The sequence below is a fragment of the Crocodylus siamensis genome, chromosome 5 (genome assembly GCF_052110815.1).
Source record: "Crocodylus siamensis isolate JL-2025a chromosome 5, ASM5211081v1, whole genome shotgun sequence".
In the NCBI taxonomy this organism is placed as follows: Eukaryota; Metazoa; Chordata; order Crocodylia; family Crocodylidae; genus Crocodylus; species Crocodylus siamensis.
In genome coordinates this window covers 114,545,597-114,570,110 of record NC_143399.1, presented here as the reverse complement: position 1 = coordinate 114,570,110, position 24,514 = coordinate 114,545,597, and the positions used below count along the sequence as shown (strand labels likewise).

Below are 24,514 nucleotides of genomic sequence, written 5' to 3'. Positions count from 1 at the left end.
GAAAATAAAATAAATGTTATTTATGTAATAAATAAAATCTATTACAGTGAAATTCTTCTCCTTGAGTAAAAAAAACCCTATTAAGTGCACTTTAGTTCATTGCACTCAAAAAGGGTAAGTGTGAACATTTCACAAAGAGTTACTCCTGATTTCTAAACGAAGTAGAAGAACCAGGCAGTGTCAAGTCATGAAAGAAAAAATACTGATGATCTGCTTTAAAGGGACTAAATCTATATTGGTTGTTCAGTGTGCTGACACCTTAAAGAAACAAGCAATTTCATCCCCAAGATGGATAAATTGCAACTTGAGATCCAGCAAGCTGTAGAAGAGCAATCTTGTGGAACTTTGCTATAATATAAGGCTTCCTGAGAGTACTTAGTTTCTCAGAGAATAGTAGTAGGTTCACATGCTCACATAAATGTACATGTAATAAATAGGCAGGCTGTTCTAAAACAGCATTGTGGTCCTGCTTTAACTCTCCTTTGATAGTTTTCTGTCTGAACCTCTCTCTAACTGTAAGTCTTTGTGTGTGTGTGTATGTGTGTGTGTGTGCGCGTGCGTGTGTGTTTAAAATGTTTCCCCTTCTTCTTTGAGAAGAATGCTTGTGGGATCAGGGGATGAAGCAGTGGGCTACACATGTAAAGTCTAGCATGTGGTGAAAAATGTGTGACTTTTATGTACATTTAGGTTAATTGCATTCTGCTGTGAAGCTGTAGATAAATGCATCATTTTTTAAAAGTTTAGAGAATTTGAGATCTTTACCTTGTCCTATAATATACCTAGACTGTCAAGAAGAAATACTTTGAAAAACAAAATGAAACAACATACATTAGTTCAGTTCCCAAACTTTCTCCTTTTTCTAACACATGCATATTCTAGAATCAGGAAATCATTTCATAGGGTGCAGACACATAACACTTTAACACTAGTGAGTTTATAACTCTATGTACCAATGCAAGTTACACTAGTACTGAGATAAGACAGTGCTTTGACTGTAGGTGCCCACAATAAGCATTATTGCAATTCCTCACCATTAACAGGTGGAGGAACAAAAAGTATCCTGTAGCCTATAGAAAAGAGCAACCTGAAGATGAAAATAACTAATATTGCTTCAGACAGATGACATGCATCCTAGTGTAAATTACACTGTTGTAGTGTTGCTCCTGAGTTTCCAAGGGCTAATTGTATCACAGAGTAGACATGAACATAGGGCTACATGTCATGCATCCTCTAAACATTTGAATGTTATTTATTATTCTTTGGGGATTGACAAAATGCTCCAGAATAGGTAGGAATCCAGACATCCTTTTTGTCAGATGGAAGAGTTGGGTGGAGTTATAAAAGTAAAAATGATATGACTGTAAAAAAGGCTGTCATAGGAAAGAAGTTCTTTTTTTTTTTCCCTAACCTTCCTTCAATCTGGCTGACTCTAGAGAAGCCTCCACAGATTATTATCCAGTAGTTTAAGTTGATCTGTTCTGGTTTTCAGTTTTCTATTTTTGGAAATAAAGGCAGCTCTAAAAAAACCCCCAAAAAGGATGTGAAAAGATCTGTTGTTGGTACTTCATTTTTTATCTCCAGCTGATGAATTTACACACTGGTGTTCAGGCTAATTCTAATCCCACTTACGCATGCGTAAATAAGAAGCAATTCTACTGAACTGAATAGAATTCCACTGCAATGAAATTAATGAGAGACCTTCTACTTCCGTAAAATTGGAGAAAAGAAACAGAACTTAATAGTAGAAAAATGCTGGAGGAAGGGGAAACAAATGTATTTTTCCAAATATGATATAAACCTTCATGGCTAATTCCAGGCAGTCAAAAAGCCAGAAGCTGAATCGATTCAGTCTTCTCAGATTAATCTAAACTGTGTAGCTTGAACTGATAAGCAAGTGAAAAGACATTCACTTTTGATTCTGGAAATGCAGCCATATACTTATAGTGGCCCACGCCAGAAGCTGGGGGTGCTAAAGCATACTGCCCTGCTCAGCTGGAGCAGGCAGCTTGGGCCAAGGCTAGCCCACCCACCCTGCATGGGGGTTTGCAGGGGAGGTTCACAGCATCCTGGGATGCTGGGGGAACTGTGAGTTAACTTGAACCTAGATGGGATCTGGGACAGAAGTTCTATAACCTGATTTAATCTAAATCAGTTGAGTCTGATAATACATCTATCAAGGTTTATTTTAAACTGGTTTCAGCCATTCTGAAAGTGGCTTATGTGCACTGAACTTCTGTTGTGTTATAGATCTGAACTGGATTCTGCTTACTGATACTACTTTATATGTAATTTCTGTCTCTAGCCCACGTGTAATGGACATATTCTTAAAGATTTATCTAGTCTAAACATTACTACGTATACAAATTACTTCAAAACAGATAGTAAATGTACAAACAAGCCAACCTGTATTTATATTCTGCTTATATTTTGCCACTCTATTTGGAGCACTAGACATAGACATCCATAACGTGATGTAGGATGAAGAAGTGTCTCATTTTTTTTCTTTGTTTTTTAAATTCAGTTGGATCTTGTTGTAGTCAGGACTTTTTTGTTTAAAAAAAGAAGAAAGAATTAAGAATAGAAACCCCAAAACCCAAAATGTGATGTAGGGAATAGGGATTGAAGACATTGCTTCCTTTGTAATTTAAAAACGGCTAAGTTTACAAGTATTATTTTATTCTGTAGCTTAAACTTTAAAAGAAATCCCTTATATGGGGTGATTTGGAAGTGATATGGCAAGTTTAAGATCAAAATGAATGTTTATAGTTGTCTTATTAACATCTGAAATGAGGGATTACAAGCAGTTTTGGCAAAACATACTGCCATACATAATAGTACTATTTGTGGGCTTTTTTTTAAGATATCAAGTGCCATGTGCACTGCATAGAGGCTTGATTTTATTTGTGTGGCTGAGATATTGGGATCCTCTTGCTTTTCTCACTTGTTTGGCACTGAATCATAAAGGCTTCAGTCTTCATCAACATGGAAATTGCTTTCATGGCCACACTTCAGTGAAGACCCCCACTGGGCAAAAAGATAAGCCGTCAAAATGAATTATTTTTACTCCAGATTTCAGGTATTTGGTTGGAAAAAACTGAAAGTTGTAAACAGTGGCATTTTTCATCATTAGCTAAATATGTAGTATGAAGGGGACAATTTCTAAATAAGGACAATAAGATGAAAGGTGAGGAATCTTTTGAGTTCTTGCATTATACTCAACCTACTAGCAGCTCTTTAAGTCCCAAATTCTATCAGTGGTACACCTTTTATGAAGACTCTCTGAATTTTAATTCCAGGTTTTTTCCCCCAGAACACTGAAAAAACAGGAGAAACAGGAAATCACTCGTATTAAAATATCACAATTGTATTTGGCAAAAGGTTTGTGACACCATGTCCTGTTTATTTCATCTAGCATGTTACTGTTCAATCAAGGCATGCAAATCAAAGACTCCTTTGGATTTTAAACTCTAAAGCTAAGAGAATTCAACTTTTTAAGTAGTGATATGGTATGAGTATATGTCATTTAAGTACCTAAAAGTTTATATACACATGCATGGATATATATATCTTCATAATCAGCATGGAAATGTAGAGAAAATCTCTGGATGGTTGGGGGCAGAAAAAAAATAAGACAGAAAATATATGTAGCAGAAATGTGTTTTAAAAATAACAGCAAAAAGAAATAATCGCAATTAAAATTGAGAAAAAAGTTCATTCCTTGCTACAGTGTCCAAATAATCTGTAAATGTACTTGCAATGTACATATATATCACTGTTGTCAGTGATCAACATGCCATACAGCTAGCAACAGCTCAGATCCCTATACACCTCCTTTACTTACCATTAACAAATGGAGTTGTTGTTAGAGTCCAGATGGTATAGTTGTACATCAGGATTTTAACACAGGACATTGAATGAGAATTATTATTCACAACTAATTTTTCCTGGCACCCTCAGAGAGTTACCAAGTGCTCCTGGCTTTGCAGTAGTTGAGGATATGGATTTTTTTTTATCACTGCATAGTCATAATGAGATGGTAAACATGATTTTACAATTATGGATTCAGTATTGTTATTGATTATGCATAACATATGTCGATCTTAATGGAATCTGGAAGTGCACCATAAAGACATAATAAATATTAGAGATGACATATGAAACACAACAACAGAATTTTCCTAGGGATGCTTTCCAATATTGCATAAATGTATGAAACTGTGATTCCCTTTATCACAGAAATGAAGTGTCAAGCTTCTTCACTAATTACATATACGAAATATAGTGTAAGCAGTAAGACACACCAGACAGTACATTTTTGGTGGTTATTACTCATCTGCAAGGTTAATGTACTGTGTAAGCCAGGAAGCCAACATCTGATTGGCTTCAACCCCATGAACTACATTTTCTAGTCTCCTGTGTGATTGCTACTCTGAAACTGAATTAATGCACTCAAATAAGGAAACGGAGAAAGCACATCTGGTGTAACATGACCAAGGGTCAGTCAAAACTTACCTTTTGAATCAGTTCATAGTTCCAGTTCCTAGTTGTTTGGATAAGTTTGAGCCTTCATTCTTCATGTAGACATGTACAGGTGTGTGTACATGTGCGTGTGTGAGTCTATAGGCCAGGTGGTGTGGAAGGCTGGGAATAAGAAAAATGTCTTCTATTGTGACATGATGAAGGGCCTACCAAAACTGCATCCTCAATGCTCATCAGGAAACAGCAGAGTTTCTGCAGAGTTTCTCTTCTCTCAAGACCAATTAACTGTAAGGGGGGAAAAGAGAAGTGGGAGCCATATCATCCCCTTAGTCTATGTTCCCACCAGAGGAAGTTGTCTGGTTGGATGGATGAATGGATGATGAACCACTTTAATGCATCTTTTCCCCACCACTGACATCAACACACTGTGATGTGTCTGCCTTGAGGATTAAGGGGGTGAAAACCGCAGCCACAAAGTCTGCCAGCTGTCAAGGAGATAGGTGCAGGGGGAGTCTGCCTTCTAGGGCCCTGCACCCCTAGCTGCTGATAGGCAAAACTTCTGACAGGGGTGGGTGATACTGTGTGTTTGCTAAGGTGCGCCCTCACCCAACTGACACCAAGGCAGAAAGCAGGGCAGTTCAAACAATGCTGCCTTTTATGCAGTTTTTTCTGTCCCTTCCCCAGAGTGCTGGGATTGGAAGCGATGACAGTCACTGGCCAGCTCCATAGTCAATAATGAGAGCACTCCTTCCCTTGTCCCTCCCCGCTTCCTCTCCTTACTTTAGTTTCTATTTCCCTTGAGCTTCAAAACTCGAAACATTTTGAAAATTTTGAAATGTTTCGACTTGCCTCATTTTATTTCGGGGCTGTTTCAAAGCTCTCTGTGTCATTCTGATTTTGCTGTTTCAAGCTCGAAATGACTCAAAACAGTGTTAAAACAAAACTGCCAGTGAAATTTCGCACAGCTCTAATATTCAGTTCTTGGCCTTTGTGAATATTGTGAATAAAAGTGCAGCTGAAGCTTGAAGGGATTGTTGCACTTATGCCATGACACCTACCTAATACATATTAGAGTATGACCACAGTGGGGTTATTTTCTGCAAGTCACTAAACAACTGCCTGTTTACAGACTGTATAGAACTAATTAAGAAATGGGATTAATAGGTCCCATCACAGAAATTTTCAAAGGAAAATTACCTTTTCCCTGAAAGGAAATTCTTATTTTCTGAAGAAAAATTAAGAAAAAATTAAGAAGCATTGGAAATCTACATTCTCACACATTTCAGTTGAAATAAAGTTGTAAGCAAAAGAGAAAAAGGGATAAAATCTATAAGTTCCAGTTGAAAAGCAGTAAAAAGTACACAGAGGGTGCATCTAATTATGCATTAATGTCCTTTAGTTAATGCACATTAAATGTAGTAACTCAGCAACTGTAAGGTACTAGGATAACACAGTCTAAATGTGCATTAACTAAAGAGTACAACTTACAAGTGATGCTTAATGCACATTAGTCTATTTTAACGTGCATCAACTAAAAAGCACGTGTATCTATACATGAACCAGGAGGCTGTTCTGATGCACTGTAATTAATCAAGTCTGCTGGAATGTGGTAATTACTGTGCTGCAGCCAGCCTCAACATCTTATGCATCAGTGCACCCATGCTTCAAAATGGTGGCAGGGATGCTTTATCTAAAGCTCATCAAATGAGCTTCAGTTAAAGCAACTCTGCTGTCATTTTGAAGCATGGGGACACTATTACACAAGATGCTGCATGCACTTGAATTTGAGTGGCTCCCGGAGCCATCTAATTAAAGTGCTCCCCCACTCCTGGAGCACATGTAAAAAATGCTCTGAATTTTTAGTATCGCTTTAATGTGCATTAAAATAGCTAATGCTCATTAAGGCGCGCGTGTAGATGTGCTGTCTACAATGATTTTTTTTTTTAATGTTGTCTCACTCTTTTCGCACAGCTTTCCAGCTTCGAAAAATCAAGTATTTCATAGTTTCATAGTTTCTAGAGTCGGAAGGGACCTGAGCAGATCATCAAGTCCAACCCCCTGTCACGAGGAAAGAGTACTGGGGTCAAACAACCCCAGCAAGGTGTACATCTAGCCTCCTCTTAAAGACCCCCAGGGTAGGAGCCAGCACCACTTCTCTTGGAAGTTGGTTCCAAATCCTAGCCACCCTGACCGTGAAGTAGCGCCTCCTGATATCTAACCTAAACCTACCCTCTGGCAGCTTGTGACCATTATTCCTGGTCACTCCTGGCGGTGCTTGGGGGAACAGGGACTCCCCCAATGCCTGCTGGTCCCCTCTGACTAGTTTCTAACAGGCCACAAGATCCCCTCTCAGCCTTCTCTTGTGGAAGCTGAACAGGTTCAGGTCCCTTAGCCTCTCCTCGTAGGGCCTGCCCTGCTGCCCCCTGATTATATGAGTGGCCCTCCTCTGGACCCTCTCCATGTTGTCCACATCCCTCTTGAAGTGCGGTGCCCAGAACTGGACGCAGTACTCCAGCTGCGGCCTGACCAGTGTTGCATAGAGGGCGATCACCTCCTTGGACCTGCTTGAGATGCATCTGTGGATGCATGACAAGGTGCGGCTGGCCTTCCTGACTGCATCCCCACACTGCCGGCCCATGTTCATCTTGGCATCAATGATGACTCCAAGATCCGTTTCTGCCTCTGCACTGATGAGAAGGGAGTTCCCCAGTCTGTTGGTATGGGGCTGATTGTTCCGCCCCGGGTGCATCACCTTGCACTTGTCAGTGTTGAATCCCATCCATTTTGTCAAAGAAAAAGCAGTACTGGTAATAGTTACAGTATCAGCAGTAGTCTGTTTAAAAGCACTTTGTAGTACCTAAGAGTCTCAGCCACAGATAAGGACTAGTCACAGTGCAAACAGAAAAAAAAATACTGGTCCCTATGCCAAAGAATTAACCATCATACTGCACTACTGTTATTTAACACATTTCTGTTCATTAAATACATTCCTTTGTAAAAAATTGTAAGTATTTAGCCAATAGATCTTGAAGGTAGGATGACCTTCCAATGAAACAGTCTAGTTGCTTTTGTTCCCAGTTTTCTGGTTTTATTACATTTAGAAAGAATAACAGACTTTTACTATGCTGATGTAAAATGTTGAATCTCTGCTCCTGATATTGTTTGGTTATTTCACTGCAGATCTATACTCATAGATAAGTTTTATCCTTGTGAGTTTTAACAACATTGCTTCTGAAATGCCAGCAAAGATTAATATCAATATTCTGAACTAAATAAAATCCCAGTCACAATGTAACTGGATTATATAGGAATCAAGGAAGGGTTGCAACACCCTCATGTCCACATCAAAGTAGTTGGCCACATTAGAGCTGCTTAAATGGAACTATAAGCAGCTGCATCAAAAAAAAGAAGAAAAAAAAGACACATAACAGCTTGTAGGATCATCATTCACATTGGCCAAATAAATCTTAGCTATATGTATTCACTTAAATTGACTTACACTTGAAGCTTTCTATTGCATTTCTAATAGCCTAAGATTCACAATAAGCACCTTTCAAAGAACTTGTGTTGAACCTGATTTTCATATACTGTTAAGGTCAGGATATTTACTTTGGCAATATGAAGTGAGTGTAAATATAATGGAATAATGGAACTTCTAGAAAATGAAAATCCAAAGCCTATTTATTTCTAATTATCTTGTATTTTTATAAAGTTATCCTATATCTAAAGGTATTTCATGTGAGTCTATTCTGGGAATAATACTGTTTATAAAACTCTTTAAGAAAAACAAATTAATCAGTCTGAAGTGAACAAGCAGGAGAGAGGACATTCTTTCCATTATGCATCACCTGCATCCTGTTAGCTGTCCAGTACATTAATTCTGCTGTACAACAAAGCTAGAAAGGTTTTGAGGAGGAAAAGAGCTGGTTTCATTTTTTCAGGTGTGTGAGAATTCATCAGCACTGGGTTTTTAGCCTGTAGTCTAGCCAATAGAATACATTAAAGTTTTATTTCTTTAAAAAGTAGCCATGAGTGCTATTTACAGATTTTAAGCAGAAGGAAACATTACTGATTTAGAATTTTTACAATTAAGAAGCAAGATGGACTGGTGACCATGCTGCAATTCATGGGGTGATTAATACCAATAGCTATTGTTTTCAGGCGGGACAGGCTGGCGGGGGGCAGGAGGTGGATTTTTTCCCCTCCATTCTTTTATCCTGAGTTTGACTTGCAGGTTCCACAGGTTAACCTTGGAACAAGTGCAAGAGCAGACAATCTGAGCTTATGCTGCTATACTTATTGAACAAAAGATGTCATTTGCCGGGGTCTGAAAAAGAATAAAGGCAAAGGCTAGTCTGCATCAAGCAGTATAATCACTGGAGCTGACAGGTAAATTTCCCATCCTGCAAAAATGTTTTTAAATGCCAAAAATGTTTCTTTTCTGCATTTGAATAAACCCACAGCCATTCCCAAAGATTTTTCATAGAAAAGCAGGGAGAGAGAGAGTTTTTACTTAAAAACCCCCCCAAAAACTAAACTTTATTGTACAAATTTTACAAATAAGTGGTGAAAATGCAAAGGTATGTGGCCCTCCCAAGTCCAGCCCTCTGCTCAAGACAGGATCATCCCTGAATAACTCATCTTTTCCAAGTGTCTGTCCAACTTGCTTTTGGAAGTTTCCAAGGATGGAAATTGCACAACTAGGGAAGGGTCATCACCAGGGAGGACTATACTGCAGTTGCTCAGGGCTGCAGGGGGGGCAGTCAGGAAGGCCAAGGTGGAGATGGAACTGGGACTAGCTACCCGGATCAAGGACAACAAGAAGTCCTTTTTTAAATATATAGGGGGCAAAAAGAAGGTACTGGGTAACATGGGGCCCCTGCAAGACATGCTAGGAAATCTGGTCATCACACCAGATGACAAAGCTAACCTATTTAACAACTTTTTTGCTTCCATTTTTCTGAGCAGGGACCAGGTCAGCCCCCCCACCAGGACCCCCTCAAGCCCAAGGGGAGGCACGCCTAGGCCAAGGGTCAGTGAGGATCTAGTCAGGGAACTTCTGGAGGGACTGGACGTATTTAAATCAGCTGGTCTGGATGATCTTCACCCCAGAGTGCTGAGGGAATTAGCTGAGGTCATTGTGGGACCCCTGGCATGGCTGTACGAGCACTCGTGGTGCTCTGGTGTGGTGCCAGAGGACTGGAAGATGGCCAACATGGTTCCCATCTTCAAAAAAGGGAGGAAGGAGGACCTGGGAAACTATAGACCAGTTGGTCTTACCTTGATCCTGGGTAAGCTTTTTGAGAGAATTATCCTGGCACATGTCCATGAGGGGCCAGCAGGGGAGCAACTAATGTGGGTTCATTAGAGGCAGGTCCTGACCAGGTCACAAAATCCTTAGACACAGGGGTAGCAGTGGGCATAGTCTTTCTAGACTTTAGGAAGTCCTTCAACACCATCTCTTACCCCATTCTCATTAAAAAAAATGGGGGACTGTGGACTTGAAACCTACACAGTCAAATGGGTCGCTAACTGGCTGGAGGGCTGCACCCAGAGAGTGGTCATTTTCGACCTGGAGGGATGTGGGCAGTGGGTTCCACAGGGCTCGGTCCTCGGGCCCACACAGCTCAACATCTTCATCAGCGACTTGGACGAGGTGGTAAAAAGCACCCTGTTCAAATTTGCTGATGACACTAAGATGTGGGGGGATGTGGGCATGCTAGATGGGAGGAATAGGCTGAAATCAGACCTAGACAGGTTACAGGGGTGGGCAGGTGAAAACAGGATGGGTTTCAACAATTACAAGTGCAGGGTGATGCACCTGGGGAGGAAGAACCAGCAGCATACTGTCACGGTGCAGGGTCCCAGGAGCGGCCGTGATCTCTCCTGGCGACCCCAACCGTGCCAAGTTGGTGTCAATGCACCTGTCTCAATTCTTGTTCTCGACTGCCCACACTCCCCGCAGGTGCTCCCTGGCCTCTCTCGTGGCTGTGCCCCACCAGGGCTCTATCTCTCAATCCCACCCGCACTGAGGCCCTGCCTCACAATCAGGGCTCAAGTGGCCTGGCTCCCAAATCCCCTCCCTGGGGCTTCTATTCCTGTGTGCTCTTCCTGGGGCTCCTCTTGCACTTGCCTACACTGGGGTCTTTCTCCGTGCTTGCCCACGCTGGGGCCTTTCTCCATGCTTGGGGCTCAGGTGGCCATAGCCGTGCCTGGCCCCCAATGCACTATGCCCCTTCTCAGGGCTGGGGTCAGTGCACCCCATCCTTGGGTCTACAACCCCTGTGGTGCTCAGGCGGCCTCGACCTTACCTGGCCCCAACGCACTGTGCCCCTTCTCAGGGCTGGGGTCAGTGCACCTCTAAATGCAGTGCCCTCTCTGGCACCAGGGTCCCCACACCGCTGTGGAGCCCCAATAAGGCCTCCTCCAACCCCTATTAGCCTCACCCAGTCCTCCGGTGTAACAACACACAACAACATATAATAACATGAGCCAATCAGCTACAACTCAAACTAAGCCTTCTGGCTAAAACGCAAACTCTAGCCCTCTGGCTAAACTTCACTCAAATCCCTACCAGGGGTTTCTCCTCCCAGTCTCCATGAACTGAAGCTGTTCAGGCCACCAAGCTGCTCTAGGCTGTATACACTAGCAGAGCTCCTTCTCCCTGGGATGTTAGTGGGGAGCTGTCTGCTTGCCCTTAGCCTAGGCTGTTTATATAGGCCAGTCCCTGCCCCCTTCCAGTCAGCTGACCATTGCAGTTGCCCCAGCAACCGGCACCTGTACCTTTTCCTAGGAGCAGGGCACTTCAGTGCCCTGCGACACATACCTACAGGCTGGGGGACTCCCTTCTCATCAGTGCAGAGGCAGAAAAGGATCTTGGAGTCATCATTAATGCCAAGATGAACATGGGCTGGCAGTGTGGGAATGCAGTTGGGAAGGCCAACCATACCTTGTCATGTATCCACAGATGCATCTGAAGCAGGTCCAAGGAGGTGATACTTCCCCTCTATGCGACACTGGTCAAGCTGCAGCTGGAGTACTATGTCCAGTTCTGGGCATCGCACTTCAAGAGGGATGTGGACAACATGAAGAGGGTCCAGAGGAGGGCCAATCGCTTGATCAGGGGGCAGCAGGGCAGGCCCTACAAGGAGAGGCTAAGGGACCTGAACCTGTTCAGCTTCCACAAGAGAAGGCTGAGGGGGGATCTAGTGGCCTGTTAAAAACTAGTCAGAGGGGACCAGCAGGCACTGGGGGAGTCCCTGTTCCTCCGAGCACTGCCAGGAGTGACTAGAAATAATGGTCACAAGCTGCCAGAGGGTAGATTCAGACTAGACATCAGGAGGCACTACTTCACTGTCAGGATGGCTAGGTTCTGAAACCAACTTCTAAGCAAAGTGGTGCTGGTTCCTACCGTAGGGGTCTTTAAGAGGAGGCTAGATATACACCTTGCTGGGGTTGTTTGACCCCAGTACTTTTTCCTGCCATGGCAGGGGGTCAGATTTGATGTGCTCAGGTCCCTTCCAACCCTACAAACTATGAAACTACTATAGGTAACCTGACCACGCTCATGTTCAGAAAATTCCTCCTAATCAACAGTCTAAATTCCCCTCGCTAACACTTGAATCCATTGCTCCTAATCCTGTCCTCTGCCCAGGCCACAGGGTAAAGCTCATGTCCATCCCCTCTATAATCACCTTTCAGTTATCTGAAGACTCTTGTCAAATCTCCTCTCCCGCCGCCCCCCAGGCTTCTTTCCTCCAGGCTAAATAACTAGTTTTTTCATATGTCTTATCTCCAAGGTCCCTGATCATTTTTGTTGCCCTGCGCTAGTCTCTTTCCAAACTGTCTACATCCTTCTTGAAGTGTGGGTCCCAAAACTGAACATGATACTCCAGGTGACGCCTTACCAATAGTGAATAGAGATGAAGAATTAGTTTTTTTGATTCACAAGTGACAGTGCTGTTAATATAACTTGGTACACTCAGCTTTTTTTGCAACAGGAGCAATGGACTCAAGCTCATATTCAGTTGGCTTATATTCACTTTATAGCCTGTAACCCCCCAGGTCTTTCTCTATATTACAGAGATAAATAGATACTAGCCAATCATTCCCCAATTAGCATTTATCCATGTATTATTGTATCCCAAGTGCAGGACTTTGCACTTGTCTGCGCCAAATCTCATTGCATTGATTGTGGGCCATTTCTTCAGTCCATCAATGTCATTTTGGATCGCAGCCCAACTCTCCAGAGTGTCTGCAATTCCACCCAAGTTGGTGTCATCCACAAATTTGCGAAGTGTGCACTTGAGCCCATCGTCCAAATCATTAATGATCATCCATGTAGGACCAGCTTTTCATCTTCCATACTGTAGTGTCCACCCCTTGGTGGCCCAGGACAACACAAACTGGTTCATCATTTGTTGCAAGGTAGTGTCCAAATTCAAATGTCACTCATTCCCATACCAAGAAGCAGAAGAGTTGAAGGGCATCATCACAGCTAGCCCTTGTGAGACAATTTACATGGCTTTTCAGGGTCTCCTTTTGCCACGGCCCAGAAAGGGAGAGAGGAATTGCAGGATCATGTTTGCTGTGTACATTTTTTCATGCCTTGGAGTGGAGCCCTTGGGTATGCTGCACTGCTCTGCAGGGCAGGGGGTAGGAGGGATAGGCAGGGAGACAGTTCCTCCTATACCAGAAATGATGTAAAGTTCACATGGCGTTCTTGGACAGAGAAACATGTTCTAGAACAGCAGATAGGCAGAGCTGTTACCTAGAGTGTGGGAGATACAGGGGGTCTCACATGGCAGATGCATGTCCTGATGACAAGGCAAGTCACTCTACTGTTGTGTCTTCTCTCCTTCTAGTTTTGATTAGAAAATATCCCATCAGGGGGATGGGAACTTCTTCCAGAGAAAATTTCTTTGAAATATGGATGTTTTAAGAGGGAAGATGGGGAAAATTACCTTTTGATGACCAGTTGCAGTATCAGACTTTGATTTTAGGAGATGCTGATAGAAATTCAATCTCTTTTCACAAGGAAGTCATTCAATTATTAAACTTTTTTTAAAAACAAATAAATTACATACAATGTTAATATTATTTTGAAATTGACAGTTATGGACCTTTAAGTAAAATGTCTTTTTTCTGAACTAGGGTTGTCATGACAAGAATGGCAATATTGAAGGCTGATGATAATAATTTGGCTTGCCCTTAAAGCTACAGTTGCATTTTTTTTAGTCTTGCTTTTCCTGTCTGCTTTCAGATTTTGAGGTGTCTGTGTGTCCAGAAAACAAACTATGAAGAAGGGGCAGAATTCTGAAAGTTCATATTAAGAAGAAAAAGGGCATATTTTGAGTGTATAATGATGATAAACAAGGAACATGGAGAGATCTAGAATGGGCGAAATGGGGGAATATATTAGAGAACAAGTGCCAAGTTGAAGGAGTTAACCAGAGGAGACAAAATTGTGAGCGGGGGGAAGGAGAGTATGATAGGACACTTTTCTTCTCACTGTACCAAAACTTCTCACAGGATTGTAATGACTTTATTAGCCATGACTGGTGGGTACCAAAAACATCAAACAAGAAAAGGATAATGGGTCACTGGAGCTTACAAGTAAAAAAAATAAAAATAAAAAACAGCTAGACATGGAATTATACTTTGTATGGACAGAAGGCCACATAGCCTGTGAGGTATTCTATGAGTTAGGACAGTTTGAATAACGATCCAAAATTCTGTAAGAGTTTAATATTTTAATCAATAACTCTTTATGTATGTTTTATTGTTACTGTTTTACAAAAATAAATATAGATGTTTTCAGTGGCAGAGCAGGCAGATGAAAAAAGAATACCTCACAATGGTTGTGAAGGTAGATAAAGGCTGCAGCAGAATAGAAAACTCTGGTTTTCTAGGTTTCTCTGCCATCAGATTAAGGTTTCCTTCCTACAAAGTATCATGTGGTTGCTGATGTCCAACAGCATCCCCATGTTAAAAGAAGACACCTGTAGGCATGATTTCTTCAAAAGCAATTCCTACAGCAATGGGCAAGTAGTGATGGGGGCAGGTGCTGGTGATTACTGGAAGTCCCTAATCATGTACCTCCACAGAGGCAATGATTATGTGATGGTCATTTTGTACTTGGAATCGAGACAGGTATGCAGGTTGGCAGTGGCAGTCATGACTGAGCAGACCTATTTAGGATCCACTCCACAGACCACTCCCCCTGCCCCTCCCACCCCGTATGGGGAGAGGGCTAGAAAAGATAAATATAGTCTGTCTCATTTCACCTTACTGGCAAAATGCATCTAGTGGGATCACTCTGTCTGTAGTCCTAATCAAGTAATGAAGTTTGCAACTGGAAAAGTCCACAGCCTTCAAAAAGGATAGCCTTCAATGCTTGGCAGAATGACACAACATAGAACAGAAGCAAGACACTTATTGCCATCTGAAAGCAAAGACCCAGAAGAAAATTTGAGATCAAAAGAACAAGTGGTGAGAGGATTAAGCAAAAGAGATTCAAAAGTTTTCTGACAGCCATGACATGCATCATTTTCTTCAGGGCAGCCAAAGCTATCTATAGGCCAAGCACACAGGAAGCTGTCCCTCTGTGGTCCTAGGGTGGAACTCCTCAAAGACAGCTCCACTGTCGATGCACAGTGGAACAAACACTGTCAAGACCTCCTGCACCAGAATTCTAATGTTGAAGACAATACCATCAAAGCCATTCCGCAACACCCCTTCAAGGACTACCTTGCAGATCCACCTATTTATCAAGTGGCTCTGAAAACCATTAAGCAGATGAGGAACAACAAAGCATGTGGTCCTGAAGAAAACTAGCTGTAATTTATAAGCAAGGTAGAAAAGAAACTCTCTTACCAACTACAGATAAAAAACCATCATTACAAAAATCTGGAAACTTGAACATATTCCCAGTGACTTGAGAGATGCCAGAATCTTTACCATATGCAAGAAAGGTGATATGTTAGACTGCAGCAATTTATCATGGTCCTGCCCAGAGCTGAAAAAATACTCATCTATATTCTCTTCAGTAGATTCACTTTCCTACCTCAGAAGATTATACCTGAGTCCAATGTAGTTTCAGACCAGAGATACAGCAGATACGATCTTTGTTGCTAGGTAGATGTAGGAGAATAGCATTAATAATCTTTTCCATCTATATTGCTGCTATTCTGCATCTAATTTCTGCCGTACTTCCATCTGGAGTCAATATTCAGTATCACATACAGCAGAATCTCTTTAACATGAACTGGCCATGTTCCAAATCCAAGATGATCAACACCTCCATTACTGACAATTGTGGATTGTGTCATGTTTGGCCACTTAGTTGAAGAGCTCCAGCTCATTCTTGATTGCATCTGTGAAGCACATGCAATGTTTGGACTCACCGTCAACTTCACAACAACCAAGATCCTTTACCAACCCACCCCAAAACAACCAGCTGCTCCTCCACATACTATAAGAAGAGGATAGTCCTTGGAGAATATTGAGCATTTCCCCTACCTGAGTAGGCACTTTTCCAAAAAATTAAACACAGATGATAATATTCAAAACCAGATAAAATGTGCTACCTTTGTACATCTTCAAAATCATGTCCCTGATGATCATGACATTAGGACTCTATCCAAAGTTCTCATTTACCAGACTGTTGTCATCTCTTCCCCATTGTATGGGTGTGAAACTTGGACAATACGTTAAGAAGATCTAAAAAATTTGGAATGTTACCATCAGAGATGTCTTTGGAAAATCCTTCATATCAGTTGGAAGGATAGAATAAACACCAGCATACAGGCTAAGCAAACACCACCAACATTAAAGCCATGTTTATATGGTACCAGTTCCATTGAAAGGAGATATCATAAGAATGCCTGATAATAGGCTCCCAAAACAGGTCCAATGATGCCCTGATACAAAGCAAGGCTTTGTGCATTTTGAGCCTAGTCACCTCACTATAGAGGCAATGGGAAAGAGCTGTGACCTGGCATCACCAGAATCTACTCTTCCTTTCTGGAACACTTTTCCATGTCTTCAGATCTCACATTCAAATCTCAGATTGGACTTCTCAGTCATCTGCAGACTAACTAATGACTTCCCTATTTACAGGAAGACCATCACACTTGTATTGAGGGACTGTCATCTCTGCTGCCATTAATATAAGTTACTTATGTGGTTTGTTTCCTTTACATTTTGGGTATTTGACTCCATTATCCTTGCAATTTGCATTTTCTATGTTTTTATTTTCCTTTTACCTAGGGTACATAGGTCATAATGATTATGAATAAGTTGATCAGTCTTGGAGACTGCATGAATAATATATCACCTCATAGAATGGTAAACATTCACAAATATCCAACAGACTCAGTTACTCCATGTCATTTAATCCTTGCTGAACTGTATACCTAGGAAAGACACTTTTATTTTAACTTTAAGAAACATTAATCCATCTTTATATTATGAAAAATGTATGCTGCTTAAAAGACTCTCTAGAGCAAGCAGATCATTAGCCTGTGATAAATGTTTGTTCTTGGTAAAACAAAAGCCAAAGCAGTTACCATTAAGGTATATTGTAGAGGAGGAAGGGTCTTCTGGATAGATTTATTCTAAACATTCTAACTATCTTTGCAGTGTGAGTTAAGGGTGTACACACTTGTGCTGTATATCTCTCATTTTCTCTCTCAAAAGAAATGATCGCTGGTACTGGAATTATTAGGAAAAAGGCTTAAAGTGAAAGACAGAGATAGAGAGAGAAAGAAAGAGAGAGAGAAAGAATAAGACTGTTGGTCTCTTTGTGTGTATATCATAAGTCTGTAGATATAAATATATTTCGTCTGTGTACCAGTATTCATTCATTTGTGTGTGCATGTACATAAACAGGCACTTAGCTTTGTTTTACTCTACTATGATTAAATCTGTAGGGTAAGCATTTGAAAAAAGTAAACAGAAATAAACTGTTAAAATCTCATGTCAAATAATGCTAAACAATGCTTTGGTAGAACATCTATTATTTTATTAACTGCTAAACTGTCACCCATGAAGCAATAGTTTAATCAAATAGAATAATATATAATTCATAAAGGTCATGAACACAAGCTTTGTGTGGGTATTCATGTCTTGTTCTCTCTTAAGTGCATTACTGTACTTAGTTGACTTGCTTGCTTCAGCTGCTTGTATTACATTTGTGCTCAATTATTATTTTATTCTTATGCTTCTATGGGAAAGCAGTCATTCATAAAGCTCCCTGTTGAACATGAAATTTATACTCACATAGAATAAATATTCTGTAAATGTTGACATGATCCCACCATATTCCCTTTGAAACGATAGCTCCCTGGTTACCCAGATGAATTTTGAAACCAGGTCTCTTTAATGACCCCCTCAAGTTGTTCATCATTTAGTTTTTGTCATCAACACATAACTGAAAAAGATGGTATGCTATGCAGGCCACTTATCCTTATTTGTAGGTGATTAATACATCCCTTCTGTTGAATGAACATTATCATTTTTCTTAATGATTACCCTTCATCATGAGAACTTTCTCAAAAATAAACAAAAATAAAATGTCATCAGAACTTTATACTTTTACCTTAACAAATATAAAAACTGAAAGTACATTTCAAGTAATTTTACTATCACTCACTGGGCATTTATACATATACTCTGGGAGTGTGGGGGAGCTGCTGTCACAACCACTCTAATTAAAGTGCCCGGAGTGTCATATGTTTCAGCATCCCCATGCTGAAAAATTGGAGCAGGGGCACTTTAACTAAATCTCATTAAGCGACACTGATGCCCATGACGCTGGACTCTGCTGGAGCACGGTAATTACCACGCTCTAGGAGACTCACTTAATCAAGTCTGCTCCAACATGCTGTAATTACAGTACATCAGAGCAGCCTCACTGCACGTGTATAGGTGCCCTTAGCTTTTAAGTAAGATAAGAATTACATCATCCCCTAGTTAAAATACAGTTTTCATACAGAAGTATTATTCATTTGCTTTTTCTTGTTTACAAACAGATATTCATAAAAACAAGTAAAATCTCTTCATAAACAATTTTATATGCTTATTTTCAAGCTATCCAATATGTAATTAATACATTGACTAATGCTATCTATATATGATGCATTATGACATACTTGCACCATTTTTATATTTAAATGTCTCAGTGACAAAGAAAGATGAAAGCAGAATTTGTACATTAAAACTACTAAATGACTTTATGGTCATGACTGCATAGTCAGCATCTTGTATAGATACAGTGTCACAAAAGAGCCATTCCCCTGTGCAGATGCGCAGTAACTCTGGTTACAGCACAGTCATTTAGTACTTGTTTATACAAGTAGCTTATTACTACAGTGTAATAGCATCACATCACATTTCCTGCCACATTATGCTATTGTCCAGTGGGGCTAGGCCAACTCTCAGGATCTCAAAACTGCTCTGTTAGATGGGAGGGTGTGACACAATTGCACATATACAGACACAAAAATCAATTAGGTGCATACACCCGCACCACCAACTCAGGCGCACACACATCCAGAATTACCAGCCTAGACACATGCGCACCTGTCACCAATTCAGGCACGTACACACTATACACACTAAAAATTAGACCAAAATCAGTTTTCAATACCCACACACTCAATGCACATACATGGATCTCTAATTCATATATCATGTATACAATGATATTTATTTGCCAGTTCACACACATGACCCACCTACACATACACACAGGTAAGTTCCTAATTTGAGTGGTATGGTGTGTATGTGTGTGCTTGGGGTACTTGGTAACTAAAGAGCAAGTGGCAGAGATCAGGGAAAAAGGCAGTGGGGATGAGGCACTAGCAGTGATAGAGATCGGGGGAAAAGACAGTGGGGATGAGGCAATAGAAAAGAAACGGGTTTGCAGGCAGAGAGGAGCTCAGGATGGCTGGAGCCACAGGAGCATGGGACAGGTGTTGGAGGTGGTGGTGAGCCAAAAGCATGAGAGTGAGAAATGAAACAGAAGTTAGAGGGGCAAGGAGCAGAGATTGGAGCAGGACTGGAACTGTACTAAAGCAAAACCCAACTCAGGGATCCAAATATCAGTTTTATTAAATAAACACAGTACTGTACAGCTTGGTTTCCACACACACTCACACAAGCACTCCCATACACACTCACACAATTGTAGCAGAAGAAAGAGACTCAGTGGAAGGGTTGGAGTCCAGGTAGGGAAGAGAAACAGTGCCCAAGTCCTTGGTTGAAGAGACGGTGCAGTTGATAGTTACCTATCTAGGCTGGGAGTGGGTCCTTGATGGCCAGTCGGGGTCTTTCTCCAGCAGGTGATGTCCAGAGCAGGTCGCTGGCAGGGCCTCTGGGTTCATAGGCAGCGTGAAGTGGAGCAGGTCTGGTCCAAGTGAAGATGGCGTCCCACTGGATCTGTCTTCACTGCCCCCTTTTATAGGGCCAGACCTTCTATGACCCTAGTGGCAGGGGCATGCACAGGCAAGGGTCAGCCCCTGGTGTACTGAGCATGTGCATTCCAGGCCAGGATATGCAGTTTCAGGTGTCTATAATGGTGGGTTGGCTGGTTTCTGCAGCAGTCTTTGTCTTCCAAATCTTGAGCCAGGGAGGGTCAATGCAGGGTAATGGTTGGGTTGTCGAGTTGATGGTTCAGTCATTCAGTGGGAGCTTTTTTTAGACCTATTCCCATTGGCTCTTGAGCAACCTCATTCATTCAGGAACCAATTTACATGAGACTGGTTAGGCATGAGTCATAGATTACACCCAGGCAGAGAACACAAGATGGAGGCTTGGCATACAAAATGGAAACTTGATGTTACTTTATAGACACAGGCTGTCCCGGAGTTGGTAAACCAAGCTCACGCTGTCATGGTTGGCGGCTGGGTGGTGGCGGATTGGAACAAACAGGTGGGATTAGCGGCGATGGAGTCTGAGGCACAGAAGCATATGGTTCCAAAAAAAAGGATGGATTTATTTACTCATGCTTTGAGGTGGAGGCACAATTCTTTCTTCAGCTACAGTTATGAATAAACAGGGACAAAACAAACAACAGAAGGGGTCTGTTGGCCCACGGGGTTCCGGAGTGAGCCCTTGCTATCCAAACCCGGAGGGCTAGGGGCGGCTGCCCACTCCTAAAGTCCCAGGGCTGGCCAACAGCTCATGTAGAGGTAAACGAACAACAGAACGAAATTGTAACACGTTGAGATGAGGAACGAAGTCGTGACACCAGTCCAGTAATACGATCGGGTGGTTGTGGAAGAAGCCGAGGTCGAATGCCAGGTGAGCCGATAACCGAAGAAGCTCAGATCGAAGTTATAGGGATGATCCGGATCGGTGGTTGTTGTTCGGTGCCAATGTTCAGAAGTCAAAAGATCGCTATAGCAGTAACAGTAACGAGAACGATACGAAACGCCAAACAAGGGAGGAGACCAATAGGCCAGGAGGCCTAGCTGAGGAGCAGTCCCTGTAGCAACAGCCTCTGCTTTCAGCTCGAGCGGGTTTCCCCCCACAGCGTGAGACAGTCTCTGCTAAGAGCAGTCTCCGTAACACACTGCGTCTAGTCTCCCCCCGAAGGAGGGGCTCACTAGTCTTTTATACAAATTTAGTGGCCAATCAAAACGCTCTCCTCAGAGAAATTTCTATTCTGATTACCTCATATCAGGTTCCTTCTGAGTATGCGCTCAGTCAGAAGCTGACATAGTCTGAGCATGCGCCTGTGGGGAAAGTAGGTCAGTAATGACTGACAGGCCCGCAGGTCACCCACAGGGCACGCACTGGGTGAGCTTCAGAACTTTCCATTCACAGTGTCAAATGCGCATGTCAGTTCTGGCACTTCTGTGTTGTCAGCATACACTCAAGATTTTACCGTGACACAGGTCTAAACCATACAGTATTAATATGACACAAAAGTAATGCAAAAATGATAGGAATACAATACAATATAAAACAGTAAAAATCAATATAAAGACAACAGAACACTATTTACAATATAAAAAGGTACTTATTACAATAATAGCATACAAGAACTTAGCTTACCTACTACTACTTGTAATCACTTATAAGGGATAGAAAGGGCAGAGAGAAAGTCAGAAATGGTTAGGAGAAGGGCTGGGAATATATTTCAAAAGAAAAAAAAGAAAAACTGGATTTTTTCTACAACACTACTGTGCAGTATTCATGGGCTACATGCACAGTCAGCCTCCTGTGTAAATGCGGCCTATCACTTCCATATATGCTTCCTGTATATTTCCTTGGATATACTTGCTTGTATGTGGCCTTCTATGACCAGGTCACAAAATCCTTGGACTCAGGTGTCGCTGTGGACATAGTCTTTCTGGATTTTAGGAAGGCCTTCAACGCTGTCTCTCACCCCATTCTCATTAAAAAAACTAGGAGACCGTGGCATCAATACCTAAACAGTCAGATGGGTCACTAATTGACTGGAGGGCTGCACCCAGAGAGTGGTGGTGGTGGGTCTTATTTGACCTGGAGGGGTGTGGGCAGTGGGGTTCCGGAGGGCTCGGTCCTCGGGCCCACACTGTTCAACATCTTCATCAGCAACTTGTACAAGGGTGTAAAAAGCACCCTGTTCAAATTTGCAGATGACACTAAGATGTGGGGAGAAGTGGGCATGCTAGAAGGGAGAAATAGGCTGCAATTGGACCTGGACAGGTTACACAAGTGGGTGGATGAGACTAGGATGGTATTCAACACTGACAAGTGCAAGGTGATGCATCTGGGGAGAAAGAACAAGCAACATACCTACAGGCTGGGGAACTCCCTTCTCGTCAGTACAGAGGCAGAAAAGGATCTTGGAATCACTATTGATGCCAAAATGAACATGGGCTGGCAGTGTGGGGACACAGTCAAGAAGGCCAACCATACCTTGCTATGCATCCATGGATGCATCTTAAGCAGGTCCAAGGAGGTGATCCTCCCCCTCTAGGCAGCACTGGTCAGGCCGCAGTTGGAGTACTGCATCCAGTTCTGGGCACCACACTTCAAGAGGGATGTGGACAACATGGAGAGGGTCCAGAGGAGGGCCACTCGCATGATGAGGGGGCAGCAGGGCAGGCCCTACAAGGAGAGGCTAAGGGACCTGAACCTGTTCAGCCTCCACAAGAGAAGGCTGAGAGGGGATCTAGTGGCCGTTTACAAACTAGTCAGGGGGGACCAGCAGGCATTGGGAGAGTCCCTGTTCCCCCTAGCAGTACCACTAATGACAAAAAATAATGGTCACAAGCTGGCAGAGGGTAGATTCAAGCTAGACATCAGGAGGCGCTACTTCACTGTCAGGGCAGCTAGGATCTGTAACCAACTTCTAAGGGAAGTGGTGCTGGCTCCTACCCTGGGGGTCTTTAAAAGGAGACTGGATGAACACCTTGCTGGGGTCATTTGACCTCAGTACTCTTTCCTGCCATGGGGGGCGGGTCGGACTTGACGATCTGCTCATGTCCCTTCTGACTCTACCAACTATGAAACTATGTCTGTTTTGTATTCAGTTGTTCTTTTGCATGCAATAGATAATGCCTCTGTTTTGCTTTCTCTGTGATAAATGTAATTGTAAAGGCAGGTTTGTTAGCTAGCAGCAATTAATCTGACTTCAACTTTTTCATTTTGGCATCCAATATGGAGCCTAATGCAGAATCTATTAAATCCATTGAAAAGACTTCCCCTGATTTCATTCGGCCTATTTCACCACTTCTCACATCACAACATTATAATTGGTGTCATTAATCTATATGACATCATATAGATTCCAGATAGTTAATATGTTTGGCACTAATGTAGTTCGCTATCCAAAGGCAGATAAAAATATATTGGCATAATGATTGATTTGTGTGATTTATTTTAGTCCATATTTATTCTGTTAAGGGTTTTCTTATCATTCTGGTGTAAGATAACATATGAAATGCTATTCAAAATTATTGATTAGACAATGGGAGGTAAATATTGCTTAGTACCCAGTCTCTGGATTGGGAAAAGCCTCTTTGAATAGCTCTTGTGCATTGTTCCAGTACATTCCCTTTGGGAATTTGAAAAGAAATCCATTAAGTTACTTAGTTTGTGTCGAATGGAATATTTATCACTAAAAGGAAGATACTTTATTCATAGTAACCTTTCCCCTTTTATTAACTGTCATTTTAAAATGTATGATTTTTTTAGGCAAATAATACATTAGACAGATAATGTAAACTAGTCTTAAATAAATAGGTAAATATAGAAATCCATATTTAATCACCTCACCAATGTACACATTTTCAAGAAACTGCCACCAATGCTGTCTTGCTCCTACTTATACCTGCCTGTCTGCCTAAATTTTCTCACTAGCTTATACACTTTTAAGAATTTTTATTTTTTATTTAAAATGTTTTTCCTTCTGTGCAGTAATGCTACTGACTTAACTTCCTGGATTCTTATTAAATGCTGAATACAGATCAAGTCGGCAGCACTTACAAGAATGAAAATAACTATGAAGAGTTGTCTAGACATTTTACGTGTTGATTATGCCAGACTATGTATACACATGCACATGACAGCCTTAGACAGACTGTCTAAGCTTGCTCTTCTGCAAATCAAACTTAGGAATTGACTGTCAGCTTTACTGAAGCCAGCTGATATTTTAAGTACCACCTCAACTTTTATTCTAAAAAGAAAAAAAAAAACATTGTGCAGGAATTCCTGGAGGAAAGAATGAACTTTGTCTCTCTTTCCTCCCCCAAATTAACAGACGAGCTTGAGTCTGCTGTTCTTCCCTTTGCCTGGAAGCATTGGTCAGTCATTTAAATAATAAACTTTCTGCAATTAAAACTACCGTAACACCCAGCCCTGCCTTGATTATTCCTTCCTCCTCAGTTGCTTCACAGAAATGTCAGCAGTGGATTAACTCAGTGCTATTACACAGGCTGACCTTCTCAAAATCATTAAATCAGTAAATAAAATTACTTCTTGTTCAGACTCAGAACCAACACAGTTCATTCTGGAGTGTATTGATGTTCCTTTCTCTTTC

General features: G+C 41.7%; 1 protein-coding gene across 1 annotated transcript in view; it reads left to right on the top strand.

Annotated features, from left to right (window-relative positions):
* The window catches only part of CNTNAP2 (contactin associated protein 2), a 1,889,175-nt gene that overhangs the window by 1,165,633 nt on the left and 699,028 nt on the right, over window positions 1-24,514 (top strand). The window lies entirely within an intron of this gene.